General features: G+C 42.4%; 1 long non-coding RNA gene across 2 annotated transcripts in view; it reads left to right on the forward strand.

Moving 5' to 3' along the window:
* Positions 1–16,968, forward strand: part of LOC130914504 (uncharacterized) — a 34,568-nt gene that overhangs the window by 2,452 nt on the left and 15,148 nt on the right. For both annotated transcript variants that reach the window (XR_009062942.1, XR_009062943.1), the window contains exon 2: positions 12,183–12,391. This is a non-coding gene — a long non-coding RNA (uncharacterized LOC130914504). The remainder of the gene's footprint in view (positions 1–12,182; positions 12,392–16,968) is intronic.

The following is a 16,968-nucleotide window of genomic DNA, read 5'->3' on the forward strand; positions in this document are numbered from 1 at the left end:
AGTTGTTTTGTAGAATGATTTCCTGTCCAATGTATCGATAATTGTTGTATCGCCATATTGTGAGATCATCGTTATCGTGAGCTTTGTATCGTATATCATATCGTATCGTGAGTTACCATTCTCATACCAGTTATTCTGTCTGATTTTCAAGGCATTTACAGGTCACTTGCTGTTCATTTCAGGGCATTTACAGGTCATTTCCTGTTGAGTTTGAGTCACTGCCTATTCATTTGAGTGATTCCCAGGTCACTTCTTGTTCTGTAATTCAAAATAAACAGGAAGTGACCCATAAAATACCCCAAAATCAACAGACGGTAACTGAAAATCAACAGGCATTGGCATTGGCATTGGCTGCCACTCACACCCACAGACGTTCAATTCGTTTGGCAGCGAATTGCCACCCTCCCAGTTCAAATGGATTGGACGTCTACTAGTGATAAACACATTCCAATTCACAGCAGAAGCTTGTTTTTCTGTTTATTAATTGTTTGTAGAATATCCTAGAATGATTTCCTGACCAATGTATCGATAATCGTTATATCGTCAGATCGTTATCGTGAGCTTTGTATCGCAAATCGTATCGTATCGGATCGTGAGATACCAAGAGGTTCCCACTCCTAGAAGACATACAAACATCTCTAACTGACAATGTACATTTCTGTACATATACAGTTGACCAAATGTCTTACTGTGTTCATTGCAGTTCATTGCTCACTGTTGAGATGGGCACTCTGAACGCAAATGCCGACTGATGGCTCAAGCAAGGGTACAGCCCTCCCCACATCAGCTGGTGATGCCATCATGTTGACCTGGTTCATATTCTGAAACACATTTAATGGATTAGCCATTAGGACTACACTGTTTAAATCCCATGTTTTCACAGATTACATTTAATCAATTCAATTTAAGTTAAAACTGAAGTTTTTTTTTTTGTGGGAGTTACTATTCTGATTGTTTTAAAGTTACTCCCTAGTGCAAACTGATATTAAAATAATAATAATGATTTGTTTCAATAAGATGAAAAACGTTTATTTCGTCATCTATTTTATCATTTTTTTGATAAGGAATATTCCAATTTATAAACAATGAACCTTCTTCAACACCGTAGCTTTAGTTAAAACAATACAGCTATGTTTAATAAAAAATAATAGTTGCACAATTCTTCATACTCACCTTGATTTGTGTGGTACAGCCAGCTTTTCCATTTCTGTCCATGTTGCGTCCCAGACAGATTTCCTGTTGGCTTAGTTCTCCTTCCCTGGACTTAGTGCGCCATCCTGATCTGCATCACTAGCTGTGATTTTGCCTCATTCAGTTTTTTGAAAATGTTAACTTAAAATTAAAATACAACGCTTGCCGTAACCATTTGGTTATTTCTACTCCTTGAAACGTGAGAGCTAAATTCGGAACTTGAGAGAATGAGCATCACGTTCCAAAATATTTAAATAGGACACTAATTAAATATTTCAGAACTTGACAGTCTGCATAACCTCAACAATAAGTCTTTTTGTTACATGATCCTCCTCTTCAGGAACTTTTCTCTTTCCAATACTCATCTGAAATTAAAACGAGTGACGTCAGCAACGAACAAATGCTATGCTGAGACACGAGGATTCGGGTTAAAGCCATAAAGAACTTAAACATTACGTTGATGTCCATATTAAGTTCATTTTTATTGTCTTAACCCACAATTACATTCATTAAGTTGAAATACCTTACTGTGGATTTTTATCTCTATTTCCATTTTTGCGCCGACAAACTTCGGGCACAAGTTAACAACAGGAGAACCATGTGATTTTCAAAATAAAGCGTGTAGAGGAACAATTTGTATTTCATGTGCTATTTCAGACGATTTATGGCAAATAGTGCGCAAATAATGAGCTACCTATATATTGTTTTAGATGGCATTTTAAATGATACAAATTATGAATTAGAATGTATTTTTTAATCTTTTTTAAAAAATCACATTTGCAATGCATGGCGGGTTTTATTTTGGTTTGGCGGCACGCCACGATCTTTCCTAGGTTGGGGAAACCCTGATGTACATTTTATGATTTCATTTTTATAAGTTAGGAATTTCGACTAATTTCTCTGCCGACTCGTCTCAGATTTTTATTTGCAACTAGTCGACTAGTCCATTAGCAAGAAAACTCGCAATTTAATACACATAATAAATAAAAAGTGGTCGTGTTCCTGCCCTGCAGTAGATTGTTTCATGGGTAAACAACTTCAGGAAAAACGGTGATAAGAAACCTGCCCTCCCAAAAACAGCATGGTCACCCCAAAACATTGACGCAGTGAGACAATCCGTTTTGAGATATCACTGACAGTCTGCCCGCAAACAAGCATCTACTCTCGGGTTGTCTGCTCGTTCTGTGAGACGAATCCTCCATGAAGAATTTAAATTTCATCCCTACAAATTAGTTACGGTGCAGGAACTTAATCCACGCGATTTTATTGCTGGTTTGAAAAAAATGCCTCTACAGTGAAAGCATGTTTCAACTTCATCCACTCCATGATGCTCACTGGGGTTCCTGGAAAATAAACACAAAATAAATAAGGCACGTTAAGAACCAAACTTCAAGCCCCACCCTCTCAAATAAGTCCATCCCTACCATCCTCAAAGTAACCATTGCTTCAGGGCGCCAAATTTAAATAACCACGTTGCTCTGCCCCATCCCTTATACCAGGGGTGGGCAAACCGGTCCTCGAGGGCCGCAGTGGGTCCTGGTCTTTGTTCCAACTGACCCAGCACAGATAGTTTAACCAATGAGGTTTCAACAGAAATGAGAAGCACCTGACTGCAATTGACTGATTGCACTTGTAAAAAAGCAGATTGGTGAAAAGGTGTCCTCTTAATGGGTTGCAACAAAAACCCGCACCCACTGCGGCCCTTTGTGGAATAGTTTGCCCACCCCTGCCTTATACTGTAAGTACTAAAGGTGTAACGGTACATGTATCTGTATTGAACCGTTTCGGTTCGGGGTCCTCGGTTCGGAACGGAGGCATACCGAACGAGTTTTTGACGTAATGTAAAGTGCTGTCAAATTTACCGCGTTAAAGGGCGGTAATTAATTTTTTGAATTAATCACGTTAAAATATTTGACGCATTTAACGCAAGCGCGGAATGCCCGCTGATGCTTCCCATAATCCCCCTGTTACGTCCCACGGATGGCTGCTAAGGACGTAACATAAAACGAGCCACGCACACAAGTTGCAAGTGGACACGAATTTATTCACACAAGTCGAACTCGCAATGAACGAAATATACAAAATGCGGAAGAAGCTGGCTTCAGCGTAAGCCCAGGCCAAAACAACAAACAAAATGAAACTACACTTGAACCCCACCCGCTAAGTAAACCCTGATCGTAAAAAGGAAATTAAAAAAAAAAGATAGCCACTACCCTGGCTTCTACACTAAACAAAACGGGTTGAATGAAAACGGCAGTTTACCTCTACTGCTGCGGTGCTCTTATTTAGTGGTGAACAAAAATGATCCAATAACGAATGAACACAAAATACCTCACTAAAAAAGCGGGAGTGTAACAAAATAGCGATCAAATGCACAGGTGAATGAATGGCGAGCAAACAGCTGGCGAGGAGGTATGCTGTCAAATGCGAAGTTGCGAACTCTGAATTTTGACTGTAAAATGACGAGCGGTCAGATTACTTTTGTTAACGCTGCCTTTATTTGGTTAACAAGACTGAGGCACAATGCAACACACATGCGAGGATGCAAGCTCAAACAACGGCCTAATAGTACTACCTTGTATCGGTTTAGCTGCCGTAAAGCATGTGTCGTTATTACCGCAAATGTAAACAAAGGGCTGCACAGTGGATACATGACAGACAGCGGCTAGTTTCTGAAGTTGGCACCATTCCTCGGGTGGCCCATCAGCGGCGGCTGCATCGTCTGCCCGTTCGGCGTCAATCAGAGTACGTCACGTTGGGAGGGGAAGCAGCCAGCTGGTGGACGCGACGATCAGCTGACCGACAGTCTCAAAAAAAGATAATTAAAAGGCCAGGGCCGTCGCACCACTCAGAAGTGCAGTGAGCAGCGTGGGTAACGGTTAATTGTAGACATGGAAGAAACAGTCATAAAGTTAATATGAGAAATTTGAAACTGATCAGTGTTGCAACTGTTCAATTTTGCACATCAGATATTTTTTTAAAGAAAAAGTCTTAGCCAATGTTATTTATTAGGGCCCGAGCACTAAGCGTGCGAAGGCCCTATTGTTTTGCAAAGGATTTTTTTTTTTTTTTTTCAGGGCAAATGAAAACGGCCAATTTGGAGGCCTGAACATGCACGAAAAGTCACGAAAATTTGCACATACGTGTGGAAAATTGTAAATTTCGATAATTTTGTAACGTTGCAAAAAAATGTAACAAAATGGCTCAGTGGCGCCCCCTTGAAATTTTAAAATTGGCCTATAACATTAGTGTCTGTCAGCGTAGAGCAATGAAATTTGGTGAGTGATGAAAAATATTGAGGTTTCGTTGAAGCGGAGGGGTCCAAACAGGAAAGTGAAAATGACCGTCAACAATTTGTCTCGCAAAAAACTTTGAACAGTCATAACTCAGCAGATATACAACATATCTGCGCCAAACTTCCCGTGCTTAATGAGAGTCATACCCTGAAGGGTCTTGTAAGGGTCATTTGCATCAGCTCTACAGTGCCAACTAGTAGTTTTAAAAAAGGCCTTTCCTATTGGGTTTTTTCAATGTAGAGAAATGAAATTTGGGGAGTCCATACCTTATGCAAAACTGTTCCAAAAAGTCTCTTGCACCCATTTTCCAAACCCAACAGAAATTGGGTATTTTGGATTGAATGTGAAATTTTTATCCATTTGTAGTAGTTTACATTTGGAGGCCTGAACATGCACGAAAACTCACCAAATTTTGCACATACATGCGGCTTTGCGTGGATTTCGATAATCATGCGACATTACAAAAAAATGTAACAAAATGGGTCAGTGGCGCCCCCTTGAATTTTTCAAAAAGGCATTTCCTATTAGTTTTTTTTAACGTAGAGCAATGAAATTTTGGGAGTCGATACCTTGTGCAAAACTGCTCCAAAAAGTCTCTTGAACCTATATTCCAAACCCAACAGGAAATCGGGTATTTTGGATCAAATGTGAAATTTTTATCAATTAACAGGGTGCACATTTGAGACCTTGTCACAGAGGGAGTTAGTTGGATGATCTTCAAAATTGGTGAGACTATTCAGGAGACATAGGAGATCTAAAATTTTCAAAATGGTGCGTTTTCATTCATGGGTCTGACCTGGGCGTGGTGCCAAAGTCGGCCATTTTTTCGGCAAAATGACAAATTCAGTAAAAGACTAATAGCTCCTTGACACAACGTTCAATCTTTTTCATATCTGACATGTATGTGCAGGATCCCACCCTTAACACGAGTCCATTGAAACATTACCCATTAGGCCTAGCGCCCCCTAGTGGGAACAGGAAATGTCTTTTTTTACTAAACAGCCTCCTCCTCCAAGGAAATAAAATATATTCACCTGAAACCTGCATCAGGGGAGCCATAAGACATGTGTTCAGGTGCCTGTTGAAAAATACTGAGGTTTGGTTGAAGCAGAAGAGTCCAACAGGAGAAGTGAAAATGACTGAAGCCATTTCGTCTCACCACAAGCTTTGAACAGTCATAACTTCAACAACATATCTGCGCCAAACATCTCGTGCTTGTTGAGTCATACTCTGAAGGGTCCTGTAGGGGTCATTTGCATCAACCCTATAGCGCCAACTAGTGGCAATAGAAAGTCACTCATTTTTCTAATATATGTCCAGTTCTTTTCAGGTTGGTCATTGTAGTTTCAAGACCTTTTGAAATACTTATTTTACGGCCCATGTCCACATGTCTCTGTATGTTGGCGTGACGACCCTTTATTCACTCCTTTTTTGTAGTACTCTCTCCAATAGGGGTTTTTATCTCTTAGGTGTGTGAATGTAAAGAGGCAACTTTCGAGCATGTTAGGTTCTAATGAGATGATTAGAGAGGACGATCTGCCACCACCCTGACCTGCACACTGTCCGAGTTGCGCTAGATTGCGAGGGCCCGTTCAGTCCTGCTTGCAGGCCTAGTTTTTATTTTGTTTTTCAAAATATCTACCTTTCAGAATATTGTATTTTCTATTTTTGAGCAGAATTCTAGCTTTTTATAGGCTAATGTTCCTATTGTTGAAAGCACAAAAGTGTGTAATAAACAACTAGCACATTTATATATTTTGCATTTTGTTTTCTTACTGTACCGAAAATGTACCGAACCGTGACCTCAAAACTGAGGTACGTACCGAACCGAGATTTTTGTGCACCGTTACACCCCTATTAAGTACCTGTGGAAGAAACTTGTGGCTCACATTTCCTATGTACCTGTGTAAGTACAACATTCGAAAGAATATATACTAACTAGAGCTGAAACGAGTACTCGAGCAACTCGAGTAACTCGAGTTTAAAAACTGATCCGAGTAATTTTATTCACCTCGAGTAATCGTTTATTTTGACAGCTCTAAGCATCACGTTTTGCTCGGACTACTTTTAATGCGGGACAACGCGCTGTCACGTGCGGAGAGGAAGGAGGGAAAAAAAAAAACTTACTGCAGCTTACAGCCGCCACAAACGACGCCGACGTTGCCAAATACTAGCCCGCACGATGCTAAGTTGGTAACAGCTAGCGTCTGATGCGTCTCATAAAGATCACATGTATGTTGAACTAGATGCGCAATGACAGACTCGGCCGCGTCTGGGCAGCGTTATCAAACAGCCGCCATCTTAAAGCAGTACAGCGCTAAGCGCTAATAAAGAGCGCTAAGCGCTAATATATAAGATTAACGTTACTGTCGCTACTAGCTCACGTAAAGTTAGCCCTGCGGAGGACTAGGTTTCAATTAATTATGACCACTGTCGTTGCGTGGCTAACGTGTCTTACATACAGGCTTTAACATAACATAGCATTGTGGAGTGATGAGGGTGTAAAATAAAAACTTAATCATGCTAACTATCAATTTTAGCTCAGTAGTCATTGCTGGATAAAACACCAAGTAGCACTGGTCCCTAATGTGCTCCAATACAGCCTGTATCATACATTTATTTTGAACACTGCAAAAACTCAAAATCCTATCAGGAATTACAGTTTAGACTAACTTAAAACTTCAATTGAAACACGTGGGAAAAAATCCTAACTTTTAAGTGATGTGTGTTATCAAGCGTAACGGCATTTTTAGGTGATATATATATATATATATATATATATATATATATATATATATATATTTTTTTTTTAAATAAGATCTAAAAGCTTTTTGAGTGAAAGCAGTGAATTAGTCTTTTTTTTTTTTTTTTAATTCTAGCTACAATATACATCGAAAATAAAGACATTGATTGACTGAAAATGGTTCAAGATTAGATGAAATGTCTTGTTTTCTCATGTATATTTATAATTGCTCTTCACCTAAAAATATATTTGTTTTATCCGATTACTCGATTAATCGATAGAATCTTCAGTCGATTACTCGATTACTAAAATATTCGATAGCTGCAGCCCTAATACTAACTATACTTTAATATCACATTATTTAAGGGGACGCATACATCTTCATAACATTTTCTAATTTTCTACTCTCTGCACAGGAAGAGTTTTTACAGGCACACATTTTTTCCATGGTCCCAATATAGCCTTTGCCTAAAAAATTTTTCATCCATACATCCATTTTCTCCCGCTTATCCGAGGTCGGGTCGTGGGGGCAGCAGCTTCAGAAGGGAAGCCCAGACTTTCCTCTCTCCAGCCACTTCAGCCAGCTCTTCTTGGGGCATCCCAAGGTTTACCCAGGCCAGCCAGGAGGCATAGTCTCTCCAGCGTGTCCTGGGTCGGCCTGAGAGCCTCCTCCTCGTGGAACGTGCCCGGAACACCTCACCAGGGAGGCGCCCCGGAGGCATCCTAATCAGATGCCCAAGCCACCTCATCTGGCTCCTCTCGATGTGGAGGAGCAGCGGCTATACTCCGAGCCCCTGTCAGATGACCGAGCTCCTCACCTTATCTCCAAGGGAGAGCCCTGATACCGTACAGAGGAAACTTATTTTGGCCTCTTGTATCCGGGATCTTGTTCTTTCGGTCATGACCCACAGCTTGTGACCATAGGTGAGGGTAGGAACGTAGATCAGCCAGGAAAATAGAGCGCTTCGGCTTTCGGCTCAGCTCCCTCTTCACCACGACGGATCGGTGCAGAGACCACTTGTCGATCTCCTGTTTCATTTTTCCATCACTTCTAAACAAGACCCAGAGATACTTGAACTCCTCCACTTGGGTAAGGACCTCATCCCTTTTTGGAGATTTGGAGGTGCTGATTCTCATCCCGACCGCTTCACACTCTGCTTTGAACAGTTTGAGTATGAGTTGCAGGTCATGGCTTGATGAAGTCAACAACACTACATGATCTGCAAAAAGCAGAGATGCAATACTGAGGGCACCAAACCGGACCCCCTCAGCGCCTCAGCTGCGCCGAGATAGTCTGTCCATAAAGGTGATCAACAGAACCGGTGACATAGGGCTGAGTCCAATTCTTAGAGGAAAACGGATCCGACTGACAGTTGGCTACACGGTCAAAACTCTGACATCGGTCATACAGGGACCAGACCCTCTGTATCAGGGATTCTGATACCCCATACTCCCGGGGAACACGATCAAACGCCTTCTCTTAGTCCACAAAACACATTTAGACTCGTTAGGCGAAGTCCCATGACCCCACGAGAACCCTGCCGAGGGTATAGACCTGATCCACTGTTCCCCAGCCCGGACGAAAACCACACTGCTCCTCTTGAATCCGAGATTCAACTTCCCAACAGACCCTCCTCTCCAGTACCCCTGACTGTACCTTCCCAGAGAGGCTCAGGAGTGTAATTCCCCCTATTATTGGAACACACCCTCTGGTCCCTCTTTTTAAAACACTATACACCATGTTGGTAGTGCACTGCTTTCCTCTCCCAAGGAACAACATGGTGAACCAAAATTTCTTTGAAGCCGTCTGGAAGTCGTTCTTCATGGCCTCACCAAGCTCCTCCCATGCCTGGGTTTTCGCCTCAGTGACCACCCTAGCGTGCTGCTTGGCCATCCAGTACCCATCAGCTGCCTCTAGAGTCCCGCACACCAAAAAGGCGTGATAAGACTCCTTCAGCATCCCCCACCAATGGTGACCACCAGCGGGTTCTGGGATAACTGCCACAACAGGCACTGACCACCTTGTGGACGCAGCTTCGATTGGCTGCCTCAGCAATAGAAGCGCGAAACATGGTCCATTCGGACTCAATGTCTCCCAATTCTCCCAGGACAGGCGAAGCTCTGTCGGATATGGAAGTTGAAACTCCTCCGGACAGGAGACTCTGCCAGGCGTTCCCAGCAAACCCTCACAAAAGGTTTGGCTCTGCCAGGCCGGACCGGCATCTTCCCCCGCCATAGGGCCAACTCACCACCGGGTGGTGATCGGTTGATGGCTCCGCCTCTCTCTTCACCCGAGTGTCCAAGACATGCGGCCGCAAGTCCGATGACACGACTACGAAGTCAGTCATCGAACTGCGGCCTAAGGTGTCCTGGTGCCAAGTGCACATATTGACACCCTTATGCTTGAACATGGTGTTCATTATTGGCAATCGGGTCAGGCGTAAAAGTCCAACAATAGAACACCACCGGGTTCTGATCAGGGGAGGCGGGCGTTCTTTCCAATCACGCCCCTGGTGTTCATTATTGGCAATCGGGTCAGGCGTAAAAGTCCAACAATAGAACACCACCGGGTTCTGATCAGGGGAGGCGGGCGTTCTTTCCAATCACGCCCCTCCAGGTCTCACTGTCATTGCCCACGTGAACATTGAAGTCTCCCAGCAGAACGAGGGAGTCCCCAGAAGTAGCATCTCCAGCACCCCCTCCAAGGACTCCAAAAAAGGGGGTGAGTACTCTGAACTGCTGTTTGGTGCATAACCCCAAACAAAAGTTAGGACCCGTCCCCTCACCCGAAGGCAGAGGGAGGCTACCCTCTCGTCCACCAGGTTGAACTCCAATGTACAGGCGGCGACTCGGGGGGCAATAAGGGTTAGGGTTAGGGACTACATCAAGTGGGAATTTCTCAACCTCACGCACAAGCTCGGGGTCCTTCCCGACTATAGGTGAAATTCCACGTCCCAAAAGCCAGCTTCTGCAGCTGGGGATCGGATCGCCAAGGACACCTCCTTTGGCTGCCACCCAAACTTCTGCACACCCAATCTCCTTGACCCCTCCCACAGGTGGTGAGCCCATGGTAAGGAGAACCCACGTTACCTCTTCGGGCTGTGCCCGGCTGGACACCATGGTTGCAGGCCCGGCCACCAGACGCTCACCATCGTGCCCCACCTCCAGGCCTGGCTCCTGAGAGGGTCCCCATGGACCCGTGCCTGGGTGAGGGGCCATTTGAGCAATTCTTTGTCTGGTCCCTCACCTAGGACCTGTTTGCCATGGGTGACCCTGCCAGCAGCACAAAGCCCCAGATAAAATAGCTCCTAGGATTGTTGGGACACCCCCCCCCACCACGATAAGTAATGACTCATGGGGGAGACATTTTTTTTTCCAGACCGGAAAATGACCGAGCAGTGCATGAGTATTAACAGGCAGAAACGTGATTATAGTTTGAATATCTCTTGTGGACTGCAACAGTGGGTAACATGGTTTCCCTCACGATTGATAAATTATTCTGTTTAATTCTTTTGCCACAAACAAAATACAAAGCCGACACAGGGGGTGCTGGTACTTTTGGGTTCAGTTCTCCATTCAACATATTTGCTGTCCTCCCAAATATTACACATTTTGGGGGGCAAAATGGGCATTGGAAGAAAGAACAACGTGCTGTGACTCGCCAGAACCACAATAACGTTTATTGTTGTTTTGTTATCCGATAGCCTTTAATTGTTTCACACTTCAAATTTTGAGAGTCTGTACAAAATGTATGCCTCAACAGGGGCCACATATGTCAAGCAGAACAATTGAACATATGTAAGCTTGTGCAAGAGGAGATGTGCTGGGTGGTTCAGTTTACAGTGTGCTCTTGTTGGGCCCCAACTGAATCTTTCCAGTTCTCCTGACTAGCCTCCTCCTCTCTTTGCAGTCTTTACAATTCAGTCACTCAAGGTGAGCAGAACCCATTCGTTTAACTTTTTTTTTTTTTAATCTGTTTTTTTCGGGGAGAGACACATGCTTAAGAGTAAAAATCTGACCCTAAGCACCAAGAAAATGTGTTGTTGTGAAACATATCGGCAGTTGCTATGGAGATATTGTGCAGATCTGTTCAGTGGTATGACATTAACCTTGCACTCTCTTCTTGACTGTTGGCTGCTACAAACACACTTTATTCTTCCCAATCAATATTTCAGCAGTAGTCCTCAAACACATTAGGCAGGCCATTAATATTGATGCAGCCCTTAAAATAGTAAAAGAACACATGTTTTTATTAGAGTATCATTGTGCTGATTATGGTGCACATGTTGCAGTTGAGTGTACAGTATTCGGAAATGCCGCTACATGTGACACTAAAGGCTGCCCTAGCCTTGAACCACCATTGACAAACCTTTCCCTTCCCCCATCTGCGTTTCTCCCTCGGCCCCTTTTTGCTCCTCTGTGCTTTCTCTCTTTCAGCCTCACACACACACTCACACACTCCTGCGAGCTGAGTGTCTTTCCTGTATGCTGGGGGGCCAGCAAAGGGGAAGTACACCGAGAAAGAAAAGCACTAGGAGTTCAAGTGCAGCGGCTTAAAGACACAGCTGGCTCTGACAAAAGAGAATTTAAAAATGGGAAACAAGCCATCCACAGAATGGGAAAAAGAATGACCTGTTGACGAGGTTTCTTGTCCCTTAGTAGGATATGTGGATCATGCCAGAGAAAAAGTTGGGAAATTTAAAAATATTTGAACGGCAACATTGAAAAAATGTGTCTCCTCCCCTTTTCCTTTCCACATATTCCCTCCCACCTTTCTTTCTCTGAATTGCCGTCCCTCCCTCTCGCTTCTCCTTCATTCCTACCATGCATACACATACACACACATGTTCACACGCGCACACATGAGGGGATTGATGCCCTCTCCCTCATTTTCTAAGCTCCAGCTATTTGTACCTCCTGAGACTTTGGTGGTTCTTGTCTCCTTACTTTAGAGAGGAACTGGTTCTGCAGATCTGAAGCACATGCCGTCCCAGCAGCACCTCTGCCAGCTCCTCGTTATACTGCACACAGCGGACAAAATGTGAAGAATGGATTGACGCAAAGGGAAAACAGAAATGCAAGCCTGCTAGTTAAGAGGGACAGCACGAATTCCCAAGTGAGCCAAGTGAGAGGAATCAAGTGGTTGAAAACGCGAGACAAGGTAAAAAAGAAAGAAAAGAAAAAGTATGAACTTGCTCTTTTAAAGTTATTTAAAAAGCATATTCACACATTTTAATTGTTATATCTTAATGTTCTGTTGTTTCTTATCTTGTCTATGTGGAGCATGGGTTTCATAGTTGGTAAAGTAAACGATACTGCTTCCTACTCCAGCTGGAACGTTTTCCCTGCCTCGAAGCTTCAATATTCTAACCGTGGATTTTATCTCCAGTATTTGCTAAACAGTTTACGTTGTAGTCAGAAAGTCAGCCTGCTGCTTGCCTAAGGCTTATTTTTACGGTCCATTAGGTTGCTATATGGTAGAGCAGGTATTCTATTCTCTGTAGTTTTTAACACACTTTGTATTTAATTGGGTTTGGATTCAATTTTTTTTGCTGTCAAAAATGATAATAATTTGCCAAAGCAGTGACAATGTATCGCCAAATTTGCCTGCTTTCAAAATGTCTTCATAAACTCTATGTACCCACACCTCTTTTAAGGACCTGTGTGGTTATGTCCATGCCCCTCTCATCTCGTATCCTTTCACGTCCCTGTGTGATCCCAGGCTCAATTGTGTCCGTTTCTGCCCACATGCGCTGTCCAGGGCCAGTGATACATCCTCTTTCAATCCAGGCTCTTAACAAGCCTACCTATCTCCATGGAGACCTACTTACAGCTCTGAGACCTTGAACTTCAGCGTAAATGCATGCAAATTGACTGGGACTTCTAGGGAGCATAAGGCAGAAAATCGCAGATCCAAACTTTGTTGTTTAAGATTTTTATAGCTGTGCATTGTTTCATATTTTTTTGAGAGACCATTTGACATTTATTTTGAAAGTCAAGCCAAATTGACTCAAGATTTTTTTCCTCCAATTATTTTATGAACCTTAATTTAAGAAATGGTTATTTGCGACATGGCAATTTCTAGATTTGTAACGATATGTTGATCCAGATCTAGTTAGCGATCCAGTCCAAATGATCGAAACGCAAAACACTTGTAACTTGCAATGCAAACAAATTCAACTACAATCGCATTTTATCAGAATCTATTTAACCTATATACCTACATAACCTTTTTATTTGACTATTTTTCGAATACAGTGTTAAACACAGATCAGGGATTGACTTATTCCCACTTTACATTTAAGAGGATGCGTTTGAAGGCAGAACTGGGAATTCAGGAAATTGAATAATTATCAGCAATTCATGTGTCTTTGTTTATGAATTCTCAAAGGCAAAGGGCAGATAGAAATAACAGGTCCAGGGCAACCTCATTGTATCCATCTAACATTGCTTTTTAACCTCAACTATTGTCTAGGGTGAAAACAGTTTCACAAAGCAATAGATTTAATAAGTGATAGACTAATTCATTAGACAGATCAATAGCAAGATCACTGTTTTGGTGGCCATGCTTCCCAATGTGTTTTATTGTCAGTGACCATTACAGTACATACTTGGGAAATCATTGGTAGCAATACTAAGTTGGAAAAATTCAAGGCAGGGACATTTTGCTCTTCTAAGGCTGTCCTTGTAGTTCCTTGAGGCTATCGTCTATTGATGGCTCAAGTTCATTCATTCATTCATTTTCCATGCCGCTTTTTCCTCACAAGTTAGCAGAGTAAAATAGCATTTCAGATAAATGTACTTGAAAATCATGTATTTCAATTAAACTTTTGCCACTTTGCAAGGCATTGCTTCTAGTGTTCCTTCGACATGCTCAATCAACTCAGTTGGACATGTTTATGTCATGAAATCATCTCAAACATTTTAACAAATATTTGACCCACATTCCATCTCCCTTCTTGCCAAATGTATCTTAAACCAACCAACCAATCAAGGCAAATCTTCAGTTGGGACTCTTCAAGGTTTTTTACAATGGTGGTTTTCCTCCAAAATGTTGCCAAATACTTTCGGAATATTTGTTCGGCTTCAGATGTCCACAACGTGAACACATCCTGAGTGTCTGAGGGGCCGTTTACATGGTGACGCTGCGACACCAAGATACAACGATTGATTTGTGGAATGGCCTCGCCTATACACGGTGACCAGGAAAGCAAAAGGCGAAGATGCAAACTTTTGATTCCGGCCTCCAAAGCGGAACGATTCGATTGCAGGGATTGGCTCCGTAACCATATGAATAGAACACTCTCGCTCCGATGATGACAGCACCAGGACACGTCACTTTGGGCATGCGCAGTCGTTGCTACTAAACATTCAAAACATCAACATGGAAGAACATTTGCTTTAATGTACCGTTTTTATAATATTTTTAATTCAAATATATTTTATGTTTGCGTTTTTGTGCCTTTTGAAGCAAAAGAAAAAACGTATGGCCATTGCTTTGAGTGGGCGGGTATGTTGTCTTCCAGACTGAGAAGGATGTTGTCAGGGAAGTGCATCATTGGGTGCAGCCTTGTAAAACTGCACTGCCCCATAGGGCCTGGCATGAATACTACATTGTTTTCACGTGGAACTGCGACATCGTTTGAATGGAGACGGAACCAAGACAGAACCATGTACAAACACAAAAATGAAATGTGTAGTATTCTCGGAGCATCACCATGTAAACGGACCCGTAAGCAGATTTGACGTGTTACATATACTTTATTCTAGGGATGTCCCGATAGCATATTTTTTCACCTGAGTTCGAGTCACCTTTTTTTTTAAACAAAAATTTCAAACATGGTACAGTACTGTACCGTTTACAGTACTGCTTTTTCTGGGTGTGCTGCGGAGCATAAAATGTAAATTTTTTTGTTTTGTTTTGGCAATGCCATTGTGTTTGTGGGTTATTTTGTTGCTGTTTAGCCCTTTAACTCATTTGCTCCCGGAAACGTATAAATACGTTCTATTTTTAAATGCTCAACTGTCCCACAAACGTATTTATACGTCTTTTGCGTTTTTTTTTTTATAAGAAGCATATATAGCTTCCGCTGTATCTGACAAACGAAGAACAACGCTCCAAACCTATTTTAAAGCAATAAAACTGGCCACTGGAGGACAGTAGCGCATTTTGAAATACCACGCAACCCGATTCAACAGCAGTGGAAGCCGGGCAGCATTGTCAGAGCGCTGGCGGCATGAGCCCAGGCGGCGCTCCGACCGGACAAAACAACGTGAGGACGCCTGGGACGCCAGGCGCTGGATGACCGGGCAAAACGAGTGAAACCCTCCCGTGGAGCGGCTCGCCAAGCAGACCCCACAGAAATGCAAAAATAATCCATCTTTGTGAGACAGACAACGATGAGGGAAAAGTTTACACAGCTGACGTGGCGACAACGGCGTCATGTCGGCGACAAACCGTCATCTGTTAGTAGTCGTGTGTGAATAAATTGTTACTTTGCTATCTAAAGCTCAATTTGTCTGGTTGTTCATGGTATTTTGTAAAAGGAGAACATTATTCAGATGTTTGGAATGTAACTAATGCAAAAAATAGCTTTGTTAAAGTCAAAGTCATGTTTGAAATGTACGCGTTTACAAAAAGCTCATTTTCTCCGTTTTTTCATCAGAAATTGGAAAATTGCTCAAACTAAGCTATTTTCTAATGCTGATTTCTAAAGAATGGAAAAAGATACGAACTTACTTTTTTTTGTGCTGAAAGAGGAGAGTCTAATCTTTCTTTTGGTGGGTTCCAAGTTTATATAGCAATAGAACATAATTTTCTGTGGGCCTTGCAAAATCAGTCAAAATCCAGAAAAAACGGCCGGGAGCGAAGGGCCTTGCTCTGGTGAAAATGGCTGGGAGTGAAAGAGTTAAAAATAAATAAATAAATAAAAACTCGATCTTTTTCACCCGATTCGATCCCCTGAAAAATGGCCTGATCGGTCCTATTTCGGATTACCTGATTGGATCGGGAATATCCCCACTTTATACATAATTCAATAAAGTAACTATAGCATAAAAGCATAGAGAAACTCCTTCCACGTAATAGTGCTGAATATTTAGTGACAGGAATAATTGATTACTCCAGCCAAACATAGATGTATCAGTTATCGTACCACATTCAGCTTGAAAATTTCATTAATGTTTAAATGGTTGTCTCAGTTGTCTATCACTGCAAATGACTTGCGACCGGTTCAGGGAGTTGTCTTTTTTTTTTGTTGAAAATTGGATGGATGGATTTGCTGAAATTGAACAACAGACTAGCAAAATGCAATTTCCCCTATGTGATGAAACACACTTCGGTCTTCACAATCAATTATGCGGACCCTAGTGTGAAGGGCTACACTCACAGGCATGATCCAGTATGAAAAGAGCGAGGGAGAGAAATAGAAGCATGCCATGTGACCATTCACTATGGCTATGCTAAAGCTTGCTCATGGCTTGTGCATGCTATGTTCCCTCTGGACCAAGTGTTCCAGTTGCATTTGTCTGCTTCTCTAGGACACTGGGTTGAAATGGGGCTGCAGTGAGAGTGCTCCATCTGGAAACCCACAGGGCTTTCCTACTTCATAGGCACAGTTTCAGTAAGCTAGACAGAACAGTAAAATTAAGAACCAGTTTGATATTCTGTTTTTCCACCAGAATTTTTAGTCATTTTATGATGAAATTGACAACAATGACAGCACGTAATGCTAAATG

Source organism: Corythoichthys intestinalis, chromosome 4 (assembly GCF_030265065.1).
Source record: "Corythoichthys intestinalis isolate RoL2023-P3 chromosome 4, ASM3026506v1, whole genome shotgun sequence".
Taxonomy (NCBI): domain Eukaryota; kingdom Metazoa; phylum Chordata; class Actinopteri; order Syngnathiformes; family Syngnathidae; genus Corythoichthys; species Corythoichthys intestinalis.